We start from the raw sequence: 10370 nt of genomic DNA, 5'->3' as shown, positions 1-10370 counted from the left end.
AACGGGTTAATTTACAATCGCAACATTTTGAAACGCATAAAATTATTTGTACCGAGTAACTATTTAGAAGCTAGGCATAACAGACAATTTTTTCTTCCAGAATGCAGGACGAGTTTACCGTTGATGATGCCTATGGGGAGAACGATTGATCTGTTAAACAGCCTACCGAGAGAGGTGGGTCTTTTCCAAGCTGGGATTACCAGTTTTAGACTCTTCTTCTCTAACTATGTATCATAATGTTTATTAGTGACTTATTTGTCTTTGTTAACTATTGTTTTTATGGACTCTATGTTGGACCTTAATAATCTATTGTGCTTTTTTTATCATGTTTTTGTAGTTACCTAATTATATAGTTTTTGTACATTAATTGTAATTGGCCGTAGTAGTGGATTGTAAATTTAAATAAATAAATTTATTTCTTTATGTAAACCTTCAAGTACAAAGAATAAGTACTTTTGCGGATTTATTGCTAAAAGCAATATCTTTCAGCCAACCAAAAAAACAGGCTGGTCAAAAGAAGAGTTAGTCAAAAATTTGTACTAAAAAACCATGAATATATATCTGAAGGTACAAACATAAAAAAACCTAATTTATTAAAAATGACAGCTGTTATTTAATTGGGAGATAAAGCTTGCACATATTTTTTAAAAATATTATTTCATAGAGGAATGTGAAATCAAAAAATGAGTTTGGAATGGAAAAAGAAAAAAGAACCAAGAAAAGAGAAGGGGATCAAAATATATTTTTTAAATCAGTAAAATTCAGGAATTTCAGGATTCTAATGATTTCAGGCGTTTTTTGGGAGAGGCTAGAGAAAGTGCATTTTTTATAAAAAGAGGTAGCTCAATCCAAAGTCTAGCAGCTAGGACGAAAAAATAATAGCCAAAAAATGATGTGCTATGTCGAGGAATTGAAAGTGTTCTCTCCTGAGAAGAGAGAAAGTGAAAGACCATAATCAGAAAGGTACATAAAATTCTCAGCAAGATATTTTGGCAAGGGTTGTGAAAAATGCTATAAACATATAAATATCTGTTGAAAGAAGGCAAAAGATGACGTCATTTTTTTGTAAATTTTGATGGAGAGCTTTGATGGGCACTGAAAATTCGTAATTTTAGTTTACGAGCCTAATGAAGAAGTTCAGTATTTTTTAAAGCTTTTTTCAAATTTATAATCGACTATCAAACTAAGCCAATCGAAAAAATATACATGTATTTATATGTATAGTGTTATCAGCGCCCTGATTTTTTAAAATTTTGTGGTTTTGAAATAATTCTTCCAGTGACGTCGCAAGTGCTCTACGGTGAGTTGTCCCGATTGGTGGGTTGGCTTCGCGGTAACCGGAAACGTATGACAATATTCTGACCTTGGTTGGTTTCGGAGAACTAGTGACGTCGTTCAAAGTAGTTTATTTTTATTCTGAACATTTTAATTATTTATTTTATATATTTTCGAGAACTTTCGCTGTACAATTAAATGCTCTAATACTTACCGCGCGTAAGAAAATATTTTATATAAAATTTCCTGTTGCACTGAACATTTCCATTTTAGTATTAATACTCGTAGATGCATTTACATTTTGTTTATTCAGGATTTTTTGCTCACCATAGCTTGTTTACACAAAATGCTAAAGAATCCGGTGATTTATATGAAACTCAATATCCTTAAAACATGAACATATCATATTCAATTTTCTTTCAACAGATAGGATAGGTAATATTATTATTATTATTAAATTTTTATTCCAGTAAAATGACTATAAAGTGCAGAGACAATATGCATTATTAAAATATTGTTTTTTTCTAATTACGTGATAACAGAATATTTCAATCTTTAATAGCCGGTGCTCATGTGTACGTCATAGCAACTTTTCATTTAAAACTATGTATAATATTATGAATTGTAACAAAAATGTTTTCTTTTTATGTACGGTCCCAAATGAGTTATTTTTTAATAATTCCTGGGAGGATAATATGTACTATATATATTTTATGTTTTATTAATAATATTTTTTTTTTTTTTAAATCAAAAAAATATATCATAATATGCATTCTCACACAAACAAACATTGTATGTTTACTGGGTTCACCGACATGCACACACATAAACCTATGATATTAAACTTTCGAACGCACTCTTATTTATCCAACTAAAAGGTTTTAAATTATAATAAATATTTGATATTTAGAAATTTATTGCAAGTATTTCATATCAACTATTTCAAAAAACACATTTGAGAATGGAATATGGAGGTCTAGGCATTTATGGGGCCTTTGACCTGTCTTTGGCTGGTTTAAGTGGCCACTTTACACACTGTGAAACATTCACTATTCTGCCAATGTTTTAACATCCAAATCTCCTCAAATCTTCCATCTTTTGTTAAGTGAACGAGATTAAACCATTATTGAGGCCAATGACAGGTCATAAGTCCTGTAAATGCCTAGACTTGCATATTTGATTCTCATTTTTTTTCTTTCTCCGTTGCAACAAATTTCAATCTTAATAACTCTCTAGGGAGTGAAATCCAGCCCAGTCTACAAACGTTTGGGTACTCTAAAAATACTGTTTCTGTAATTACATAATTCATCTATTATTCTATTACCATGCATCTGATGGTGCATAGGTCACTGCATATGAAGTTGAAATACGCTACAGGTAGTTGAGGTGCCGGTCCAGGACCTATGAAGTATTTTAGTGATATATATTTTTAAAATAAGACTATCATGTTAACTATTTCAGAAATCACACCCAAGACTTCTTACAAACGTAACAAGTAGGCAAAGGAACCTTATTATTTATTTGTCAGTTTAAAGCGATCAAGTATCCGAAATTCGTACCTAACTTAGGTTATTTGTGGCTTTTTAAAAATGCCACCTAAATTCAAATATTTTCAATAGAAGAAAAGACATATTTCTTAAAAAATGATTAACTTTATATTTTTTGTAAAAAAAATTTAAAGTTTTATTGAGTTAGCTACGAGCACAAAATATATAATTTATTATAAAAATAAAAAACGAGTGATACTTTAATCCACAAATTTGGAATATCCAGTGACCGGTTTCGTCGCTTTCGCAACATCTTCGAGACTGGTATCTTTGTTAAGGAGTTCAATGTATTTATACAAAACAGAGGTAAGGATAAATAATTCAAAACCATATGAAAGTGAATTAAATAAAGTTATTTTTATCTTACGCATCATTATCAACTTTTTTCGGGTTAACTAATTGAATTAATATAATGCTATTTTGATGAGTTTAAGAATTTTACTTTTAGTGTCCTATCCTTCAATATATATATAATAAACTACAATGAACTTCCATTAAGAATTTTCACTTACAAACTTATATGTTTTAAAATATAAAAGTATAAAGTTTTCTTTACCCGAAGGGCAATGAAATGCTAAAGTTAAAAATTATATTTAAAAATCTGGTTTGGAAATTTATCATACTTTTAGACATACACCGTATTGTTATGTTAATGTCATTATGATAACACTATTGTTTATATGTTAATTTCAGACATTTCTTGATAAAACGCCAGAGTTAATGATTTTGATTAAATTATTATCAAAAATTACTTTCTTAGGCAAAAGCGCTCGTTGGTCAAAATAAATAAAATGAAACTTAACCAAGGAGTTTTTATTGATACATTTATCAAAATTATTAATCATCATCAATCGGAAAAAGAAGATTGATCATAACATTCTTTAACTGAAATTATTTTTTAAAAGGTTTTGAATATATAAATAGAAAATGCGGTTACAGGGAAATTTAATGAATTGGTATTTGAACTTAGTTTTTCTGTCACTCTCTGGCAAATATCTCCCTGAAATTGTTCAAAAAAGACTTCTGCACACCGGACTGATTATACTCAATTAAAATCAACAAAATCGAGGTTTCGTTGTCCCATTTTCCGTACCCTAAAACTAAACCTTTTTTTTTTTTTTAAAGATATAAGAATTGAATTATCTGATTCAGTACCTCATCCATTTTTCAAAATATGCCATACGTCCAAAGATGGCAGATAAAACCAAGCAATTTTGTGGGTTTGTGAATGGTCTTATCCCCCATGAGAAACAATTTATCAAAAAAAAAAACAATTGAGTCACGCCCATAGAAAATATCAGTAGTGAGTTAAAAAAAATACTTTTGCCAAAATCCTGGGATATTACAGGTAACATGTTTGTATGACGAAAAGCCAGACCGCGTTACCTCTTGACATATTTTTTAACAATCAAACTTCTTACCAAATCCGTTGCTTCATGCACGGTAGTAGAATGCGTCAGTCAGGAAGTAGACAAAAGCCGATTTTTACTAATTGTATTTAAGCATTTGACTGACAAATAGAAGTATTATTTTTTTAGCTTGATGGGGTGGGGGCCCGCGCTCGGCGGGGAAAGCAGGTAGTCCCTAACCGAGGGTCCATAACAGTAATGCCGGCAGCCAATGGTACGCCCGCCCGCGCCATTCCACCCAGCAAACTACTCTCTAACGTTTTATTTTTCTTTCCATTACAAAATTAGAAAATGAAACCCGAGAAGGCTCCAACTGTTTGTTATAAGAACGCTAACATATTTGTTGTTTGGTCAGAAATGTGCTGGGAAACGAGATGTTGTTGTTGTACATTATGGAATGTTATTCGTTTTATTAAGCATTAAAATATCACATATTTAAAATAGCTTCTAGACACAATTTCAGATTTACAGGATTTTTCTTGAGTAGCGGTGAACATTTTTGCCTGTCATAATGAATGTAAACTTGGTGTGGACTAATGATGAAAATGACTAAATATTGATTGAATTTGTAAAAAAATCGTGAAGTGTCATAATGTGAAGAGCCACGATTTTAAAAAGTCAGGTAAAAACGAAATTCGGGAAGAAACAACATATACAAATAACAATCATGTTTATTTGCTATTAGGAAAAAGCTTAGCACTTGTTACAATATTGTATTTCTATTTCAAAACATTTCTAATAATATTATTTCTTAGAAATCCTCACCTATATTGAGGTTGAAATTTGGTTTTAAATAATATTATGTCAATCATAAGAATAACATATTATTTTACTTGTGCTACGCCTTGCTTGCCTTACATAAAAATAGGGTTAATGTTTCTTTTATATTTGTTTTCTATTTCAAAACATTTCTTAGGGTGATATTATTTCTACATAATGGATTTCTCGGGAATATGGACACAGGTAAAACCTGTTTTAAGGTTTATATTTAATAAAATACTTAAATATTGGAAAAAATACACACAGCTCTTTTTTTATACAATTTTCGAATGCGAGGAGGTTGCATGATGAAATTGTTCAAAATTGAAACGAAATCTTATTAACTATTCATTCTTCTTCTCCTCCTTCTCTTCAACCTTCTGTCCTCCACTGTTGGATACAGGTCTCTTCCAAATCCTTCCATTTTTTTCGGTTGGTTGCTGCTTGCAGTCAATTTTCTCCCACAGCAGCTATGTCATCGGACCATATTTTTTGAGGTCTTTCGACGCCTAGCTTATTCTCCCAAGGTCTCCATCAATTTTGGGGGTCCATCTTGTGGAATCTTGTCTCGCAACATGTCCTGCCCGTTTCTACTTCAGTCCTGCTATGCAATCTATAATATCCGCTATTCTGGTTCTGTTCCTAATTTCTTTATTTCTTATTCTGTCTCTTAGACGTATACGAAGCATGAATCTTTCCATGGTAATTGGGCCTCCTGGCCTGTTGTGGTGCTAAAAATAAATAAATTAACAATCTATATATATTAAACATTCCAACGCAATGTACTGTAATCTAATTTTTACGAAAGCTATTTTTTTTTTAAATTCAAATTTAACCATTTCAAAAACAGTTTTTTTGTTACATGCGAAATAATTTTGCGAAATTTTATAGTTTTTATTCTAACAACAATTGTATCATTTTATATTAAAATTGAGGAAAGAAAAATTTTGGTTTCTTCCATAAGTGAAGCCACTGCTATTCAAATATGCCTAATTTATTACATAAACAAAAAAGTGCTCTATTTTTTTATATTTGCAGCACTAACTTTGTGGTTCATGATTATGTTTAAGAGGTATAAATAAATAATATAGCTTTGTTTTATGAACCACTTTATTATTGTCACAACCGACTAGTTTCAGCAACTACACGTTGACTTCTTCAGGGTTATATAATAACTACGTATTTATATATACGTTAAATACGTATTTTTAAAAAAAGTTATTATATGACCCCGAAGAGGGCAGCGTGTAGTTGCCGAAAAAGTTGGTTCATAAAACAAAGCCATTATATTTATTTATACCTTTAAATAAAAAGATGCTCATTCTATGAGCGTAGGCATTCTTCACTTGTGATAGTTCTTTAATGATCATATATGAGAAAATATAACAGATACCAGCCCTACTGATTACTCTGACTCAATTTTAGTAACAGTCTGTTTCATACACAGATTGCATTTCACTGACCAACTGAATTCAAAAGAAATAGTCCAGTTTTACGTTTATAAGTGAATCTCTTATAAACGTCAACAACATTATAAATATTTATATTATATAATTTAACTTTTAGTCAATTCAACCTAACAAACGAAAAAAATTAAATCAACAAACTAAAATCAATAAATTAAAATAAAAAAACACGGACCTAAGGCTAAGCTATCTTTTCCTGCAAATATTCTTCGACTCGATAGTAGCTCTTTCCAAACAGCCTGTGCTTGACAAAATCTTAAAATTTCTGGCTAATGCATAATACTTTGATTTATATGTACACCCTATTTAAATAAATTATAAATATTTTTATTTTTTTAAAAGAGAGAATAAATTAACATATTACAACAGAGATAAAGAACATTTAAGAGAAGGTAATATAAAAGTCTAGGCATCTACAGGGCTTATGACCTGTCAATGGCTGGTTTAAGTGGCCACTTTACACACTGTGTAACATTCACCATTCTGCCTATATTTGAGCATCTATATTCCTTCAATTCTTTCATCTGTTGATGTTTGTGAAGTTAAAGGAATATAGATATAGAAGGAATATAAATGTTCAAATATTGGCAAAATGGTGAATGTTACACAGTGTGTAAAGTGGCCACTTAAACCATCCATTGACAGGTCATAAGCCCTGTAGATGCCTAGACTTCTATATTACCTTCTCTTAAATGTTCTTCATCTCTGTTGTAATTATTTAATATAAACAGCTCCCCAGAGAGTTGAATCCTGTCCTTGTCTACAAAAATTTGGACAAACTCAAAATATTGTTGAGAGAATAAATGTAATTAGATAAAGGCCCCGAAACATTATTTTCAAACAATCATACTTATTCTTATTCTTAGACCTAGAGGTCAGTGCTATTCAAGCTCCTGACGTCACTGCGACCTGTGAAGATCTATTGTGACGGGTCCTCGTCATATCAACAATCATACGTACTATCTATATTCGTTCAACGTACTCATTTGGTTCTACATAGGAAATAGGTATTACTGACATTACAACAATAACAAAATAACCAAAAATGAATATTTTTATAAACTTATCGTGTACGACCATAGAATTAAGAATGGTCCAGAAGGAGCGTAGAATCATATTTGAATACATTGGACTGTGTCCAATAATTCCCTCACTATGCCCTTCTTTCGCCGCGTGTATTTGTGATGTCGCTGCGTAATGTTGCTTAATGGGAAAAATAATAATCATAACACAAATGTAAGGTAAAAAAAAAAGTAATCTGTTAATTTCTTAAAAAAATTATTGTGCACGCGGAAACATTGATTGACACAACAGAGAAGATAAATAAAGAGTCATTTAATAAGAGTAATTGAATTAATGAACTTTGAACTTAAAATATAAAACAAATTTTATTTTACATAAAACGGATATTTTTATGTCATGTTAAATAATATTTGATGTTTTAAAGATAATGTCGTTAAAATGTCCCCCACGTTGTTTAATTCGAGGTCTAACTTTCATTAGATGAGCAAAGTAGGGTACAAAATTTACTACCCTGGCAACACTAACGAAATTTTCATTTTGTTTCTTCGACAATCTGACAGATGGAAAAATAACTTAATTCTTAAGTAATGCATTTGTTTTATACACATTCATTTGCTAATTACACATGAAATGTGATTGCATCGTGTTCCTTCAAGATCCTAGCAGTATTTCTACACTTTAAAAGGACACAACACGGCATAGTTGAATTCAAATCAGGAGTTGCGTACTGAGTGACGTCTACAAAGAAACTAATGGGTCAAAACGTAAACCTACTATGGGTAGTTTAGTCGCCTTTGGACTATTCTTCATTTTATGTATACAACATACATAATGTGCTTATGTGTACATCATAATATGTATGGAAGATTTATAAACTTATTCATTATCTTATATTTTATTATTTTTTAAACTATATTATACAATTTGTACAAATTTGCTACGGCCGTTAATAAACAAATGAATAAACATTTACCATAGTTTACCCCTCGCATACAGACAAATATTATATTGAGTATCAAAACGCATCTAACTATTTTTTTTTCTCAAATAATGTCGATTGGTTTACCTTTCTCAATTGTAACACCATCTTCACTCGCCTCAATAATTAAAACATCACCTATAGTCCTTAATATATAGCTTAATTAGAATGACAGCTGTCAAACTAATTTCATTAGTTATGGGAAATTACTGATCACTGATCAAATCGATTTCATCAGTTATTTCAAGCAATCATGAAATTCTTTTTCCGAAAATTGATATAAAAAAACGCAAAAACAAGCCTATTAACAACACTATTATTCACCAAAAAATTTAACATTTATACTTTTTTCATGAACAACATCAAATGAATTATTTTTTTATTCGATCAATTTACCTTAAACAATTTGTCCCATCTCTAACGTTTTTGCAAAATGATGTAACCTTGTAAGAACGTCGTTAATAATTAGATTTATTTTAGTTTTCTTTTAGTTATAAAGCTGATTTTATATATTAATGTTGATTTATGTTTCAAGCATTATATAAAAAAAAATTAACACGCCAGATACAAATGATTTTTCGTGTGTCAATATAAATAACTCTTTTGACGTTACTACAAAGTTATGTCGCCACTTTTTCTGACAACTGTCATTCTAATCATATTATATTTTAAGGACTATAATGAAAAGTAACTTCATATGTATTGTTTTCGTAAACCGACATACTAATGTTGATTAATTTAAAGTGTCGGTTTTAAGCATAAGTCAGATTCTATTTTTTTTAAGCAAAAGTTACTGAAAAACTCTGACCGATTTAATTGTTATTAACCGTTGACTGGTCAAAACAGACCCGACCGAAACTAAAATCGATCATAATTTGTCAGTTGTCAGATATTTTCACACACCGCTTCTGGTATTTATCAGTTGGGCAAAATATTTCAACATTATTTATTTTATTTTATTTATAAATTTATTGCAAAAAAATAATATACATCCTTAATAACAGAGAATCTATATAAAACCAACTAATGTAAAATGAAAACAGAGTGTTCTCTGTTTATGATAGTCTCCATCTAACATGGCACAGCCTGTTCTTAGATGGAGATTTTCTATCTTTAGAGCATAAGTAGTCCTATACTAATAAAATAACAAAATAAAAAAGAAAAATTAAAACAACTCAATTATAAATGCCTAGCTAATCAAATGTAAGAAATTAAAAATCGTTATTATACAAATATAAAGTATATATATATGTACCAAGAATACATGTTACTTAAACATAAATAAAATAGTATAGTACATAATAAAACACATATAAAGCAATCAAATACATAAAAATATAAATAATATGTGTGCCAATTATATAAAGTACTACGTCTTATGATTTACATATATTTTTCAAAAAAATCTCTCGCTACACCATGTATATGTGCACTTATTTTTTTTTTTAAATTTGTTTTACATTTTGAGTCTATTATCTTTGGCAATAAAACCAGAGGCGGTTCCTTAGTATGTGCATAAGTGCAGTGCACTGCCAAGTAAAAATTTGTGTAAATAAATTAGCAATTTTATCGATAGTAAATATATGTTATAAGTAGGTAGAAAGAAACAGGGATTCGTTGCAATATTATACACGTAAACATCATTATATTCAATACTAGCGCCAAAAGATCTAGCGAAATCGACTCTAGCGGACGATTTTTTCCTTTTGTCTACGCATGCGCAATCGTCCCAGTGCATATTCTGTTTTGCACCATCTTTTACCCTGAATTTGTAAGAAATATATCATATCCCCTAAAATCGTCATTTGAACGAGACAGAAAATGCTTAATACCGATGAATTGTGCGTTAGAGGGAGAAGATAATATACATATTCCAGGCATTGCCAACGCATGCGCAGATTTAAAGTTCGTT

Source organism: Micrasema longulum, unplaced genomic scaffold (genome assembly GCF_059751315.1).
Source record: "Micrasema longulum isolate JH-2025_06_02 unplaced genomic scaffold, ASM5975131v1 h1tg000142l, whole genome shotgun sequence".
NCBI classification, from domain to species: Eukaryota; Metazoa; Arthropoda; class Insecta; order Trichoptera; family Brachycentridae; genus Micrasema; species Micrasema longulum.
This window is presented reverse-complemented; position numbering follows the sequence as displayed.